The sequence below is a fragment of the Globicephala melas genome, chromosome 20, assembly GCF_963455315.2.
Source record: "Globicephala melas chromosome 20, mGloMel1.2, whole genome shotgun sequence".
In the NCBI taxonomy this organism is placed as follows: domain Eukaryota; kingdom Metazoa; phylum Chordata; class Mammalia; order Artiodactyla; family Delphinidae; genus Globicephala; species Globicephala melas.
The window spans coordinates 21,021,246-21,031,273 of record NC_083333.1 but is presented as its reverse complement, the minus strand read 5'-3'; the positions used below and the strand labels follow the sequence as shown (position 1 = coordinate 21,031,273).

At 43.2% G+C, this 10,028-nt stretch overlaps 1 protein-coding gene and 1 long non-coding RNA gene across 3 annotated transcripts in view; one reads left to right on the top strand and one right to left on the bottom strand.

Moving 5' to 3' along the window:
• Positions 1-1,787: 1,787 nt before the first annotated feature.
• Positions 1,788-10,028, top strand: part of LOC132594163 (uncharacterized) — an 18,047-nt gene continuing 9,806 nt past the window's right edge. For both annotated transcript variants that reach the window (XR_009560388.1, XR_009560387.1), the window contains exons 1-2: positions 1,788-2,330; positions 5,592-5,737. This is a non-coding gene — a long non-coding RNA (uncharacterized lncRNA). The remainder of the gene's footprint in view (positions 2,331-5,591; positions 5,738-10,028) is intronic.
• Positions 7,840-10,028, bottom strand: part of LOC132594161 (transcription factor COE1-like) — a 25,356-nt gene continuing 23,167 nt past the window's right edge. The window contains exon 5 of the mRNA XM_060290710.1: positions 7,840-8,175. The gene's annotated coding sequence lies outside the window, so the exon portion shown is untranslated. The remainder of the gene's footprint in view (positions 8,176-10,028) is intronic.

The window sequence follows — 10,028 nt, the reverse complement described above, 5'->3', positions numbered from 1 at the left end:
GGCTCTTATTTGCAGCATGCGGGATCTAGTTCCCTGACCAGGGATTGAACCCTGGTCCCCTGCATTGGGAGCATGGAGTCTGAACCACTGGACCAGCAGGGAAGTCCCAACAAGCTTTTCCTGATATTTAGTCATCATTCAATTCCTGGTCCAGAGAGGGACATACCCTTACAAATGGAGATATCCTTAATAATTGTAAATTTACCTCATAAAAGGGCATTTTCTACTTGGTTTTGAAAGATTCTCCTGGGTCTGTTTCTTTTCTTTTTTTTTTTTATGCGGTACGCGGGCCTCTCACTGCTGTGGCCCCTCCAGTCGCAGAGCACAGGCTCTGGACGCGCAGGCTCAGTGGCCATGGCCCACGGGCCCAGCCGCTCCGCGGCATGTGGGATCTTCCCAGACGGGGGCACGAACCCATGTCCCCTGCATCGGTAGGCGGACTCTCAACCACTGCGCCACCAGGGAAGCCCCCGTTTCTTAAATTAATCCGTCCAAAATAATCCTTTTGTCAAATGGGCATATTTTGGGGTGATGTATTCTGCTCCCCTTGACATGTATGTGCCCTAATTTGCTTATGAATTCATCTACAGAAGGACATCCTGATATCTTTAAGTTTTTAGCCATTATAATAGAGCTGCTGTGCATTACTTGATGCTAGTTTTGGTTTGAACACAGTTTTTCAAAGCAGTTGTCTAAATACAAGAGGCACACTTCTTGGATCCTAAGGTGAGAATGTTTAGATTTGGAAAAAACTGCCAAACTGTCTTCTGAAGCTGGTTGCACGTGCATCCACCAGCATCTTGAGCTTATTCTTGTATGCTTATTTACTGCCTGTTTATCTTCTTGGGTCAGGTGTGTGTTTCAATCTTTACCAAATTTTAATGGTGTTGTTGGCATAATTTGAGTACAGATCCTTTATCGGATACGTGTTTTGGAAATAGTTTCTTGCAGTTTGTGGTTTGTCTTTTGGTTTTCTGAGTAAGGTCACCAGACCCAAAGTCATGTAGATTTTCTTTTTTTTCTAGGATTTTTATAGTTTGGTAATTTAAATTTGTCTATGGGCAATTTTGAGTGAATTGGTTTAAGTTGTGAAGTTTGTGTCTACATTCATTTCATTACATATGGTTTCTGATTAATTGCTCCTTAACCCTCTTTTGAGAAGATACAGTGAGATACTTGGCTCCATTTCAGTTTGGATTTCCAAACTTAGTATACACAGCAGAACTGCCTCCCGGATGAGGCCTCTGGGTTTGTGAGTGCGGCACTCCCGGCGCTTCTCTGACGTCCCACAGGGGGCGCCAAACCCACCTGTCTGACCTTGGGGGCACAGGTGCACCCTGCCCACAGACTTTGCTCTGTGACAAGCAGACAGGAGCTTTGTCTCCTGTCAGGGCTTAGGTTTCTGGACCATGAGGCATTGCCCACACTAACAGGAGCTGGGTTTTCTCAGGAACCACCGGTGAGGAGACTCCACAAGAGGAAAAAATGAGCAAGTGTGGAAAATCTTCCTGTGCAGCTGACTGCAGGGTGGGTGGGGTGCCTCTTCAGGGCACTCAGGAGAGAAAGGGTTTAGTGTGGAATATTGTGCACTTTAGTTAGTTTTATGTGCAGTGGGTGACCAGTGTCATTCTTTGGAGACTGGTGTCTAGTTTTCCTGGCACTGTTTGTTGATGGCTTTGGGTAGAACAAACATTTTTTTTGTGTGTGGTACGCGGGACTCTCACTGTTGTGGCCTCTCCCGTTGCAGAGCACAGGCTCCGGACACGCAAGCTCAGCGGCCATGGCTCACGGGCCCAGCCGCTCCGTGGCACGTGGGATCCTCCCGTACCGGGGCACGAACCCGTGTCCCCTGCATCGGCAGGCGGACTCTCAACCACTGCGCCACCAGGGAAGCCCCAAACATTTTAATAATAGTCATTTTTCTGATGCATGAGCATGGAATATTGTTTTCTATTGTGTCTTCAGTTTCCTTATCAATGCTTTATAGTTTTCTGAGTATAGGTCTTTCATGTCCTTGGTTAAATTTATTCCTAAATAGTTTGTTCTTTTTGATGGAATTGTAAATGGGATTGTTTTCTTGATTTTTTTTGCTGGTGGTTCATTATTAGTGTGCAGAAATAAAACTGATTTGTGTATATTGATTCCATATTTTGCAACTTTACTGAATTTATTTTTTAACATATTTTTTGAAGTAATGTGAAAAATTGTAATACTAAAATCTCACTGTTTCTACTGCACCCCAGGTAATCCACAGGACCCACGCCATGGTAGCTAACTAACATCCTCTTCCCACGGTGCCTGTTAATACCGTGTGGACTCCTACAAGGGAAGTAAGTATCACAACTTCGGTTGGACGTGGTCTGGGTGAGTCTTGGCCTCTATAACTAAGTTTGATGTCTGTCTTATCTGATTTTCTGGCATGGTACTGATATGGTTGTTTACAAAAGTTATTTACTTTCCAGTAACTTAAAATGTACAGAAAAGTTTCAATAATGGCAAAAAGTACTCACATTTGCCACTTCACACAAAATGCTCAGTGTGTTTTACCCAAGGAACCAGCACATAATCCCTAAATGAGGAAATCCTGATGTCCACATTATAATTTAATACACAGGCCCACTTTAACTTTCATCTGCTCTCCCAACTGTATGAAAATGTCTTTTTCCATCCTGATCCAGTTTTCTTTTTCTGGAACCATTACTGAGTTTTCCCCTCATTTGGACAACCTTGATGGATTTGAAGCAGACAAGATGAGTATGGGATCTGGGTGGGCTTTTCTTTCTTTCTTTTTTTTTCCCCTTGTGATACGCACAGGCTCCGGATGCGCAGGCTCAGCGGCCATGGCTCACAGGCCCAGCTGCTCCGCGGCATGTGGGATCCTCCCGGACTGGGGCACGAACCCGTGTCCCCTGCATCGGCAGGCGGACTCTCAACCACTGCGCCACCAGGGAAGCCCTGGGTGGCCTTTTCTGTATGGCTTTTTTCACTAAAGATGTTTTTAACGTTCGTTTTTGTAACAAATATCAGCACTACACTTTTTTTTCATTGTCATTACAAATACAAAACATGACTTTAGCGTTTAATTCATTTTACATATCCAGTTTTGTGGTATTAACTACCTTCATGTAGTTGCACAAACAAGTTAACTAACACGTGTACATCCTGTGTGCATGGGAGATACCCAGGGAATTGAGTAACACCTTGGAATGGCCCAAGACATCACCTTAAATACCGTCTTCATCTAAAACGAAAACAAAGGAAGGGTAGAGTTGTTTCTGTCCACATTCATTTGATTGCATATGGTTTCCAATCGATTGTTGTATAACTAGTTTTAGAGAAGTCATGGGATAGTTGGCTTCATTTCAGTTTGAATTTCCAAATTTAGTGGATTCTGCAGGCTTGATACAAGGTTTACAAACTTGATATTGAATCAGGACATCCCGTGGTGTAACTGGTATTAATGGTTTGTTCAACAATTAAAGTTCTGTGTGATATGAGTTCAGCCTGGAGTAATCCAGGTTAGTTTCTATCTGTTATACATTTGTCCCAGGATGAAAGGACAAGGGAAATAAGGCCTGCTTTATAAAAGTGACTTCAAATTAATTGATGGTATAATCTCAACCTAATTTTTAAAAAATTTATTTTATTGAAGAATAGTTGACCTACAAAGTCATGTTAATTTCTGCTGTACAACAAAGTGATTCAGATATATACACACACACACACACACACACATACATATATACATACTGTTTTTCATATTCTTTTCCATTATGGTTTATTACAGGGTACTGAATATAGTTCCCTGTGCTGTACAGTAAGACCTTGTTGTTTATCCACCCTATATATAATAGTTTGCTTCTACTAATCCCAAATTCCCAATCCATCCCTCCCCCCTGTCTTCCCCTTGGCAACCACAAGTCTGTTTTCTTAAATCTGTGAGTCTGTTTTTGTTTTGTATATAGGTTCATTTGGGTCTCATTTTAGATTCCACATATAAGTGATATCATATGGTATTTGTCGTTCTCTCTATGACTTACTTCACTTAGTGTGATAATCTCTAGGTCCATCCATGTAGCTGCAAATGGCATTATTTCATTCTGTTTTATGGCTGAGTAATATTCCATTGTACATATGTACCACATCTTCTATAGCCATTCATCTTTTGAGGGACATTCAGCTTGCTTCCATGTCTTGGCTATTGTGAATAGTGCTGCTGTGAACGCTAGGGTGCACGTATCTCTTTGAATTATAGTTTTGTCTGGATATATGCCCAGGAGTGGGATTGCTGGTTCATATTGTAATTCTATTTTTAGTTTTTTGAGGAACCTCCAAAGTGGCTGCATCAGTTTTCCATAGTGGCTGCATCAGTTTACATCCCCACCAACAGTGTAGGAGGGTTTCCTTTTCTCCACACCCCCTCCAGCATTTATTTGTAGACATTTTAATGATGGCCATTCTGACCACTATGAGGTGGTAACTCACTGTAGTTTTGATTTGCATTCTCTAATAATTAGCGATGTGGAGCATCTTTTCACGTGCCTATTGGCCATCTGTATGTCTTCTTTGGAAAAGTGTCTATTTAGACCTTCTGCCCAGTTTTTGATTTTTTTTTTGAGTTGTATCAGCTATTTGTATACTTTAGAAATTACACCCTTTTTGGTCACATCATTTGCAGGTATTTTCTCCCAAACAGTTAGCACAGGTGCTAGAACAACTGGATACCCACATGCAGAAGAATAAAGTTGGACCCTTACCTCCCCCACCCCGATTACAAAATCAACACAAAATGGACCAAAGGCCTAGATGTAAGAACCAAATTTATAAAACTCATAGAAGAAAACATGATAGTAAATCTTCATGACCTTCAATTTGGTCATGATTTCTTAGATTTGCTACCAAAAGCACAAGCAACAGAAGACAAAATAGATGAATTGGACTTCCTCAAGATGAAAAACAGTTGTGTATAAAAGGAGCAAGGAATAAGATAATCCACCATCCAAAATGGCCCAAGATGTTTGCAAACCATGTATCTGATAAAGGACTGGAGCCCAGCAGCCAAGCCCCCGGTGGTCCAGGGGAGTGTCTGTGCGGCCCCTCCCGTCCTCGGTGATCAGGGGATTTCAGGCCCCACAGCACCCGAGGGGTGGACACGGGTCATCCTCAGCACCCTCAGGGAGTGAGTGCTGGATGCTTTTGAGCCCAGATGCACTCCCATTACTGCCCTCAAAGGCTGAAGGCTTCAGCATGCCTCCAGAAGGACACAGAGTATTTGCAAGTCTTTGAGAACCAAGAGAACAGTCTTCACTTTTCTGAAAGGGCATCTTATTATTTCACAGCGTGACCATTTTCAATCTGGCTCTCAGGGGTGCCCTCCCACCTTCCTGGTATCTCTGAGAGTGGCCATGGGGGTTTGGCTGTCCCCAGTCCCCACACCAGGTGACAAGGCCAGTGGGGCCAGACCCTGGTGGTCCTTAGATTCGCTGGAGACTAACCCAGACTCTCAGCCTGCGATTGAACGTGGACGCCACTGCTTCTCCCCGTCACCGATTCTCATCTCCTCCTCTGTCTCTCTTCCTCTTGCTTTTCAGTCTCAGATTTACCTGACGGCCACCACTCACAGCTCCCGCAGAGCCCAGAGATTTCTCCTGGAAGGAAAGGTTCTGGAAAATCAGAGGGATAAATAAAGGATGCAGCTGATTCCCGCCTTGTGCTGACGCCCAAGAGGGTGAGGAGAGTGAGTGTTTTCTCATTAGAATTTTAAATCCTCCAAGTAATAGATCATTGGGGGGGCATCCAGTGTTCTCCTGCTCATTCTAATAATGTCATTCCTGAATTTTAATGTGGTAAATAATTTATATTATAAATATGCTGAGGGGGCGATATCCATTTAAAAAATGTTAGAGGTAACTCCAAGGGATTTACAACAAACAAGGACACAGAACCCTGTGTCCAGACACTGGCTGAGAGATTCCTACCCTGAGCCGCAGTCCCCTGGAGGGCGGAGTGGCCATGACTCTCCTCCCGCAGGTGAGCCTACACAGGCACATCCCACGTGGGACCACTGCATCGTAGAATCTTAGAGTGGCCAATGGCAGGCAGCTGTCTAGAGATGCAGACAAGAGAAAACTGCTCAGCAGCCTGGGACAGTCCCAGGGTGAGGCCTTAGTAAGAGCCAGTGTCAGAGCCTCAGTGATAACTTGAAGAGACAGTTCGGGCTGTTAGGGACATCGTCAGAGATGTACTTAGGGACATATTCAGGGCCTTAGTTATGGACAGGATCAGGGCATTATTTAGTGACAGCTTAAACTATAAGGGACAGCGTCAGGGCCTAAGTTAGAGATAACGTGAGAGCCTTAGTTAGTCAAAAGTCAGGCTGTTACTTAGGGATATATTCAGGGCCTTAGAGCCAGCATCATGGCCATAATTAGAATCAGTGTCAGGGCATTAGTTAGGGCCAAAACTAGGGTGTTAGTTAGGGAAGGAGTCAGGTCTTTAGTTACAGACAGTGTCAGGGTTTTAGGTAGGGACAGCGGCAAGTCCTTAGTTAAGAAGAGTGTCAGGGCCTTGGTTAGGGGCAGCGTCAGGGCGTAGTTAGGGGAAGAGTGAGGCCATTAGGTAAAGACAGACTCAGGGCCTTAGTTAGAGACAGCATCAAGTCCTTTGTTAGGGACATTGTCATGGCCTCAGTTAAAGATAACTTGAGGGTCTTAGAGATAGTGTCAGGGACTTAGTTATGGACATCTTTAGGGCCTCAGAGGTAACTTGAGGGCCTTAGTAAGAGACATTTGGGGTCATTAGTGACATGGTCAGGACCTTAGTGCCATCTTCAGTACATCAGTTATGGGCCGCATCAAGGCATTAATGAGGGACAGCTCATGTTCTTAGGGGCCGTGTCAGGGACTGTGTCAGGGCCTTAGTTAGGGAAAGAGTGAGGCCATTAGTTAAAGACAGACTCAGGGCCTTAGTTAGAGACAGCCTCAGTCCTTAGTTAGTGTCAGGGCCTCAGTTAAAGATAAGTTGAGGGCCTTTGTTAAGGACAGCCTCAGGGCCTTAAAGGGATGTACATAAGAGTATCTTTGGGCTCCTTACCAAACTAAAACCCCCACAACATAGAAGATTTTAGCATTCTTCATTCCAGAGAAGCTCATCAAGAGACCATCTGAGGCCAGATTAAAGGGAGTTAAGGCCCTGTACACACACTAATCCTTAGGAGCAACTGTGTCCTTAAACCATTGCTGTAAAACTCCTCACCAGATCCTCCTGCATTGGGACACACAGTTTTTGAGGACACGAGTTTTCTGTGTCCCCCTGTGGCTGGCAAAGCAGTAAAGCTATTCTTTTCTACTTCTTCCAAACCTCTGTCTCTGAGATTCGATTTGGTGCACTGGTGCACAGAGGTCGAGTTTTCGGCATCAAGTTTAGTACCCAATATGGGGCTGACTTGGGGAAGGCCCCTGTGGGTCCCCTGACTTGATTGGACACTTCTGATTTTCTCCATGCCAGCCTCTTTTGAGAGAGTGTAGGGTTGGAGAATTCCTTTAGAGGCCAGACTGCCTGGGACCCTTGCCTGGAGAGGCCAAGCCCCAGTCATACCCCATCTGCCATCCCAGCAGTTGGAACTCTGGGGCAGGAGAAGATGGTGGAAGAGGGACCACCCTAGCAACTGCCAAGGCCATCTTTGCCTTGAGGATGTTCCTCTCTTCCTCCTGCCTGCGCTGCCCTGAATGTCCTACTCCAAGGGATTATTTTGGGGAACCAGAAAAGTAGCATTTAGGATGTTGCGATACCTCAGCCAGCATGTGGTAACTCCCCTGGCATGCACTCTGAGGTCCTTTTAGCCCTGTACATTTGGGGGAACTTTGGTTCCCATTTGGGTGACTTTTCATTCCAGGAAATCTCATTTGGAAGGTGCACCCCTTGGACCGAGGTCACAGGCTAAGTTGAGACTTGGAAGCTGATTTGAGTCTTGTGCTGTTTGGTTTTTGGTTTCTGTTTGGTTTCTGGTTCCTTTGGTTTGAGGCTTCCATTAGTGGTGAGGATTTTGTTTTGTTCTTAGTCCGCGTATGAGTGTTCTATGGTTCAGACATAGGAAGTGCTTCTTCTTCAATTCCATCGGAGAGCCAATGGGCAAAATCCTGGCAGACTGCTCAACCTGTAGTTGTAAACCTAAGACTAAGAAAATAATGGAATTCTATTGTAATTTTGTCTGGCCAATGTATGGATACATTCTTGAAAATGAGGAAAGGTGGTCTTTGAATGGTAGCCTAAATGACTATACTATCCTTCAGCTAGAGTTCTTTTGTCACAGGAAGAGAAAGGCAAAAGAAGTTCCATATGTTCAAGCATTTATGAAGCTACATAATAAAGAAAGTGAGCAGCTAGGTACCAGGCTGATAGTACAAAGAGAAAAGAAAGTCACTTTTTACTAGAGCTGTTAGTTTCTGAATGCAGAAGAAAATAAGGGGCAAAATAAGATGGATACAGAAGGTGATGAAAATTTGTGAAAAGGGAAAACTGAGGAAAGAGTTGTGCATGACCAGGATTTTCTATTGGATTAAATTTAGTTGGGTAAATGGATTTTGTTGGAAGTGGGTTAGGGCAAGACTGGCTTTGGTTTCTCCCTCCAAAGTTTTCTTGGAACGCTGCTTTTAATAACAGCTTGTGAGTTCCTCTGCCTGTGTCTGTGATCTGTATTTGTGTTTGAAATCTCCTGACTTTGGTTCAGTGAATAAGTGTTGTTTGGCCGATTCTAACAGTTCTTTTTATCTCCAGCTAACTTTGAGGTGCTTTAGAAGGCCCCTGAGCCACCTCAGAGAGAAATGTTTGATTAGTATGTTACGTTACATGGAATTCCTAAAACTCTAGTATGTCCTGGTAAAATGTTATCAGTCATAATTCTAGTTATTTTTAAATGTTTCATGTAACAGCAGTAATTGTTTCTTTTGTCATTTACATTGTGATCAAATGCTTAACAGTGACCTTTTAAGTCTTTATGTGATTTATAGATAGTTATTGTTGTGCTCTAACACTTTGGAAAAGTGCTCCATCTTCAAGAAGATCTATGTGGAGGACCTTTTGGCAAACACAGGTCTCTGATAAATTTCGTATCATAACGCCAAACTGGGTAAGAAATGAAAAATCTTAATGGAGAATCTGATGGCTTCATAAAAAGTTAACAAAAGGATTGGTTACTGGGTGAACTGGTGAATATGGTTATAACGTTTTTGTTTTTTTGTTACTGGCTTTGATCTGTGTTTTCCAGACACAGGGAAGTCCTTCCCCTGGAGCTACTTAGGACTTTGAGCAGTTGGGTAAATGACACCTCTGTATTGAAGTCTGTATTTATGAAAGTTACTGTGTTGGCTTCACTTTTGCCCTGATGTTTAGGAGGAAAGGAAAACTACCTAGTGAAATTATCAGAATGTAATTACTCATGATGTATCACTGTTTGCTTTAGGTCTACTGCTAAAAGCACATGTACAATGCTTGTGTGACAATTGGGTATGAATAATAAAATGTATGGCCTATATAAAGCACTTTCTCATTAACATACCTCTGAGCATGTTCATGATACCTGATCAGTATTCCCCCAATGTGGATTAACTAGGCAAATATAAAGGAGGCCTAGCGCTGAGGGACATGATCTACACCTGGACCAAACAGCTGAATCACTCTGGCATTGAGGGATTGATATTTTGATCATGAATGCTCTCTATTGAAAAACTTGTAATCAAAAGGGAAAAAAACTCTTCACGTATTGAGGTGTGAGGAAGTTACTTTGGCTTGTACATGGTTTAACTTAAATTTTACTGACCAAAGAGGCCCATTTTGTAGCCTTTCGGACATGCATTGTACATCTGCTTTGGAATTGAGGAGGGGAATGCATTTGACAGTCAAAAAGGAGTAACTATGCTTCAGACATCCAAGGTAAAGCTAAGTGACCATTGTAGATGTGATTTTAGATGCATTCCTGTATTGTTTTTTTGTTTTCTTTTTCAAGATTTTTTTTTTGATGTGGACCATTT